The following is a 7,375-nucleotide window of genomic DNA, read 5'->3' on the forward strand; positions in this document are numbered from 1 at the left end:
ATCGCGTTTCTGTGAATGAACGGCAGCCGCAGAGATGCGCGCTGTTTACCACAGCTCGCAAAAAGACAGTTTAAATCGCGTGTGTGAATGAATGATGATGTTTTAGCAAACTGTATTGCTATACTGAGATGAGTAAAAATCGACTGAAATATGTTGAAATAAAATGTAGGCTATTTGTATAAGCAATGTATTAAACTGCAAATTAACATTTATATGCCCTAATATTTCATAAAAACAACGTTACAGTCAGGCGAAATATGTCAGGCAAGACTCTAGGCGACGACATCAATTAGTCAAAAGTCTTATTTACACATATTTAGTATATGTTTTGTGGCCTTATTTCAGAAACTTTCATTTTTATTTTTTTCAATAACCATGCATAAACATTATTCTCTCAAAAATGAAAACATGTACATACATGTGGCTCACATATTATGGTAGTCCTGTTTGTGCTATATAGAGTGAATTTACACCTTTGCCATTAATATGTTTATAAGCAACTGAAAAAAGCACAAATGTCAGGGCATGTCAGAACATCTCAAGGACCCCAAAAACACCCCAGACCCCAGAGGGTTAAGTATCTTCTGTTTATACTTATATTTAACCCTCTGGGGTCTAAGGTGTTTTGGGGGTCCTTGAGATGTTGTGACATGCCCTGACATTTGTGCTTTTTTCAGTTGCTTATAAACATATTAATGGCAAAGGTGTAAATTCACTCTATATAGCACAAACAGGACTACCATAATATGTGAGCCACATGTATGTACATGTTTTCATTTTTGAGAGAATAATGTTTACAAGCATATAAGATAAAAATTTATATTTTTATTTTATTATTTTTTTGCACTCATACGGAAAAAAACGAGCCTATCGCGCCGACCTCAGGGGGTTAAATTGAAGAATATTTGAACAACATTTTAGATCATTTTCTAAAAAATTCTATCTTTTCACACCAGAAACTGGGGCTCTGTGGATAATCTGTGGATCGGGCGGGACAAGTATGTTAATAAAAATAACATTCTGATTAATTTCGGGTGGGTCGCGGGTGGATATGATAAATCATTATTAACGAAAATATTAACTAGCCTACATTCTCTAAAATATGAGTATGTTCCATTCCAGTTTAAGTTTCAAGGGAGTAAAGCCTGTTTATGCCATTAAGAAAATGAAATTCTGTCAAATAAATTTTGTTTTAAAGAAATGTTCATTTAAAAGCAGCGCTCATTCATCAGTGTATTATGTTACCATTAGAGATGTGCGCATCAACCGTCGCCTCGAGTCCGCTGTTGAAGGTAATGATCATCCATTTATCCTCACGCGTAACAACACATACGAATACATAATTTGACCATCGGGTATGGATACTTAAATCAGACAAAAATATTAGTGCGGGAAGATGATTTGTTTTTGGCTACGGATTCGGGTGAAGTTGGAGCTCATCTGCGCATCTCTAATTATCCAGTGTTTTGCTTTACACACTATTTTCAAAAATCAGCAAAACATTGCTCTCGTAAGGCGGAGAAAAAAATACTCCACTGTTGAGCCTTCGTCCTCCATCGCACCATTAACCCTCTGAGGTCGGCAAACGCGCCGGCGCGTTTTGCTGGATTTTCTTCACATTGTAGAACTTAAATTACTCCGTCATTTATGGTCATACAGAAAAAAAGAAATATAAAAAAAAGAATCTGTGATATTTCTACTTTTGTATGTGTCCACTTACAATCAAATCAAAACATTGTGCTTTTGTAAAATAAAGAAAATAAACAGGGTGTGCGTTCTGCCTCTCCGTCGCGGTGAACTTTTTTTTCTTGAGCACGTCTATAAACTGAAACAAAACTCAGCGAATACTTGTCACACATTTATGAGCCATATACCTTTATAAACATTTAAGTGTGTACTTTTAAATGATCGGATTCAAACTGAAAACAAATATTCTCTGTTTAAGTAATTTGTATAAAACCAACAAGATGTCCAGCTTCTCAAACGCTTCCTAATTATTTTTAATTTGAACACGCCCACTCGCGCAAAAGAGATTGACATGCAAATCTCCACATGGAACGCGAACGCGCTCGTTACCTCAAAAACAAAACACTTCACAAGTCTCTGCTTTTCGTCGAGTTTGAAAGACGCGCCGTGAGCTTACATTGGATTTAGGCTACCTCAGAAGAAGAATGCGATTTGAAGACAAGAAAGATGTAAGGTAAGAAATTCTTACATATTAGTTTGTTATTGTTGCATAAATTTCACATTGCAGTTGAACTGTTGCTAGATATATGGTGAATATTATAATATTTAGACCCGTGGTTACTGTTACTGTGTTTGTGGATATCTGCTCAAACGTAGATATGTATATGGTAACCATAATGTTTTATATTTGAGCGCGATCGCGTTTGAATGTATCATATTTGATACATTCGAAAAGCAAAACGCACCAAACGGCTTCATGTTTTTACCATTATCTCATTTCATATCATCATAACGAATGGAAACATTTGAAGTAACATGATAATTAATATATTTTTCTCTAGCTTAGTTGTTACTGAAATATTTTGGAAGATTTATAAGCTGCTATGGTTATTGTTATTATTATTTTATGCAGCACTGCGCATAGCCAATGCCTACAATGTACAGCAAACCTGGTGTTCATTATATTATATATTGTTGGAAACATTTGTGTGTGTGTTTGTGTGTGTGTGTGTGTGTGTGTGTGTGTGTGTGTGTGTGTGTGTGTGTGTGTGTGTGTGTGTGTGTGTGTGTGTGTGTGTGTGTGTGTGTGTGTGTGTGTGTGTGTGTGTGTGTGTATTCTGTGAATTTTAAAAAGCAATTTTAACCAGAAAAATCTAAAATGTATTCCCAAAATCGTGCAGGCCTTTCTCTTGATATCAGTATGTTCACTTTTTTTTTTCAGGACCCAGATGCTGAGTCCTGCTGACTTCAACATTCACATGAGTCTCTGTACATGAACCTGGTAAAGTGAAAATCAAACACCTTGGAAATGAAAGGTATGTACAATGTTTTTAGGAATGGCACAAAGGTCTCTGTCTTGGGATCATGTTTTCAATGAGTGCTTTTTTGTCATTTGTTGTGTATCTTTGGATTATGTTGTGTTGTAAATAAATCAAACAATCTAAAAGCCATTCTTTTTTAAATCTCCTCATTCTTTGTGCAAGGTTGCTCAGAATGATAGGGCCTGATAGCTCCTAATAGGGCCATTAGGGGAGGGTCTTTGTCTTTCTCAGGTGTGAAAAGCTTACATATTAATGAGCTTTAAATGAGATAAAGCTTTGTCGCACAAAACACGTCGTAAAAATTTTAAATCAATATATTGTCTTATCTGAATGAGCAGTCAGGGTGATTTTCACATAGTTTTAGAGCAAATATTCTAGGCTACGTGATACAATTTTCAAAAGTCTTGTGAAGAAATAATCAGTATGGGTTTCATGACCTTATTTCAGTGAGAATTTTTTTTTGTATTTTCACAAACCACGCATAAATGTCATTATCTCAAAACAACAAACTTTTACACACATGCTGCTGATATATTATTGTAGCAGAGTTTGTGCTAAATACAGTGTAATTAGACTTTAGCCATGAAAATGTCACAAGTAACAGAAATAAGCACAAATGTCAGAGCATGTCAGAACACCTTCAGGGCCCAGAAAACAGCTCAGACCCCAGAGGGTTAATAAGTCATGTAAGATCGCAGTTGTTGTCCACCTGAGTTGACATCCCTTTTCTAATGATGTATGACTCGCATTTACTGGGGAATATCCGATTTGTCTGCTTACATGGCAGACGCAAATGCACGTATCCGATTCATATCCGATTTATTACCACATATGAGTGAGGCCTGAATCCGATCTGAGAAAATCGGAATCCATGCGTTTTTTTACTGCTTACACGTTCACCGGTCATATCCAATCTGTGCCACATGAGAGGAAAAAATCGGAATTGGGTCACTTGAACCATGCAGTGTAAATGGGGCCTTAGACTGCGGCCCCTTTAAGACCGAGTGCAGATCTAATAGGCTACTGATGCACCATATTCTCCCAACTATTTCCATAACTACGTCCATTTAAGACAAACTGTTTTATGTTTATATTTTACCGGCCATTTTGACATACTTTTGTGTACATTTGATCGTTTAGACGCGCACATGAAACTCAAAGTATAATTTGCTTGTCTCGGTCTGTTTCGGAGCACGCGCCGCCTTGCGAACAGCATCTCTTGGACAGATTTTTGTGCTACCTAGGAAAAATTTTAGTCGCACCCTTACAAACTCTGGTCGCACTCTAGAGCCCTGTAAATGTTGGGTTCACATCTCTTCTCTTTATTCCAGAGCATTTGATGTTTTGTATTATCAATTCGATTATCTTTGAATTGATTATGAAATTGGCATGATACATTTACCTGACATAAATTGTTACATTTGATTATTCTAACTGACTTTGACATTATTTTCATTAAAGATTCAAAAGGAATGGTCAAACATTCGCTCACATTTAATGATGCACAGATATCATTAAAACCTTTTCATTTATGGAGTCAGATGAAATAACGAGAGAATACATATTCAAATGTATTGCATTTAATCAAAAAATACTTTGCCTCGAGAAAAAGACAGTAACACGTAAAGACCCTCCGCACTGGTCGGATGCCTGACTTTGGGCCAATCGGGTGCGAGTTTACAGGTGGTGACCTCGGCTCCATGATCTCGCAACACAGGAGAGTAACGTCCTTTCCAGCAAAGTATTGGGATTTTAAAATTAACAAGAGGTTTGAACATCTTCTCTTTCTTCCACCGTTGTGGTAAGTCAATTCTTTTTGCCTTTTTAGAAGTGTTGAGGGAAAAATCAGACACATCCTATATAAACATTTATAGAATGGGTCGGAATACCCAGTCAGACGGACACCGAAAAAGTCCAATAAAACTTGAGAATTAGACACAAACACACGGCAGGGACATGATAGCGGCAGGGCAGATGATGAATGAAAAACCCTTGTTATTTTTAAAGATCCCCTTGTTTGTCTACGCAACAAGAAATGAAACCTAAATTGGAATAACATCTTCCAAATTATTTTCTGGTACTCGATGAAGAGCTGTAAATTAGAGACTAAAGTTTTAAAATCAGCATGTTTTCTCCATTGTTGTATTGGCTTTGTTGCAACAAACTAGCAACAAGTGATGAGAATGAACAAAGGACAGAATGAAAATTCTAAGCGTGTAAACAATTGGAAAGCATGTGATTTTATAAACGAAAAGGCAAGTCGATGCATTTGTTTATGAAAAGCAAGGTTGGGAAAAACAGGATGATGTGATGCACAGGTTAAAAATCACAAGGAAACCATTGCAGATCTTAAAGGAGAACTCCGGTCAATTTTAACATTGAGCTCTTTTTTTTGTAAATTTGGAGTGCTGTCAATACAGAGAACAACGACAAAAATCGGTGTTGCCTACACCATGTTATCCTCTTTTTAAAATTTGCACCCTGTTGACTTCAATGGGGCAAGTTTTAAACCAACTTTTAGCCTCTTAACATCCTTGATGTGTCATTACAAGTGCACAGCCATTGTGAGTGATTCCTTCGGAGTGATCACGGGTGAATCTGACTGCAGTAGATGCGAAAGATTTTAATAAAAATGATGTTATTTCAGCCAGCGCACATACCTGTATTTTCTTCCTGTTTTCGGGTCGAAGTCCATAGTAATCGATTGTCGAGTTCACGCGCGTGATCATAGGTAACTAAACCTATTCGTGTGAACTCGACAATCGATTACTATACTATGGACTTCAAACGAAAACAGGATGTAAACACAGGTATGTGCGCTGGCTGAAATAACATCATTTTTATTAATATCTTTCACATCTACTGCAGTCAGATTCACCCGTGTTCACTCTGAAGGAATCACTCACATGACCTGTGTACTTGTAATGACACATCAAGGATGTTAAGAGGCTAAAAGCAGGTTTAAAACTTGCCCCATTGAAGTCAACAGGGTGCAAATTTTAAAAAGAGGATAACACGGTGTAGGCAACACCTATTTTTGTCGTTGTTCTCTGTATTGACAGCACTCCAAATTTACAAAAAAATGAGCTCAATGTTAAAATTGACCAGAGTTCTCCTTTAAGGCTGAGCTAAATACTAAGTCCATGTCTCCCAAAACGCTTAACAGCAATGGGACTAAAAAGCATGTTTGCAATGATTCTGTTTGTATTTTCAAATTTGTAGTTGTGCTTAACACATTGTGCTCATAGAACACACTTTATAGTTGTTTGTGCTATTAAAATGTGCACATAGGATAGTTAAGTTTATTCTTTAAAACACATGATTGCTTTACTGTAAGTGTTGTATGAAACACTTAGGTTAAAGGTTGTAGATGCCATGCATTCTAGGCCACGTGTCTTGTGTAAACTGGATTAAATATCACGTGTGTTTATGTTGAATTTGTTTGTCTCCTTGGTGGAAAACTCTGCTATTTTTGATATAGCTGCAGTAAAACCATAACAGGAGCATAGGATTGCCATGTGGCTACAATGTGATTCACAAGACATTTGAAATCTAAAAAGAGAAACAGCGAACGTGCATCTCATCAATCCTGAAACAAAAACCTTTTCATATTCAACGTTCCAGAGACTCTTCAGAGAAAGTTGCAGTAACTCTGAACTTTGAATTTTTTTTTATAAATTGTTATGTTTGAATTCATTCTGAATGACTTTACAATTATTTTTCCCAAGTAGATTATCGGATTCGTATATTTCCACAAGTTTTGCCTCAGATTAGCGACGGCTAATATCTGGCATCAACTCAATGTAGAGACGAGTTATTTCCGTTTAGAATCAGCGAATGCTATTTAATCAACCTAAATCTGTGTGCGTCTATACTTCTGTTTTTAGTTTAATGTTACTTTAGATAAGTGTACGTGAGCGATCACGGGGTTGGCAAATCCAAAGCTATTATAAGAGAAGTAAAGTTGATCGACTTACATCTATAATAGTGGCCAAAACCTCTACTGAAGTAAAACGATTGAATTAAATTCCAGAAGGTGCATTCTAAGGGGGTTATTAAAGTATCTTTGATTGTGTACGTGTGAATACGGCAAATCCCAGGTATGTAACCAATTACCTCTGTTTTGATGACTGGAACTGGTGAAATTGTGCCGTGAGAACTTGCGAGAGACTCAAGGACCTGAGAGTGATATAGTTTCCTGATCTGAGTGGGTAAATATAAGTTAAGAGTAAATAGAATAATCAAACGTTAAAATTGACACTTTGCCTTCATTAAGTCTTCAAAAAGACTAAATGAAACAAAAAGACATTTGAAATCTAAAAAGAAAAAGAGAAACAGCAGATGTGCATCTCATCAGCCCTGAGCCA

The sequence above is a fragment of the Scardinius erythrophthalmus genome, assembly GCF_964197995.2.
Source record: "Scardinius erythrophthalmus genome assembly, chromosome: 22".
In the NCBI taxonomy this organism is placed as follows: domain Eukaryota; kingdom Metazoa; phylum Chordata; class Actinopteri; order Cypriniformes; family Leuciscidae; genus Scardinius; species Scardinius erythrophthalmus.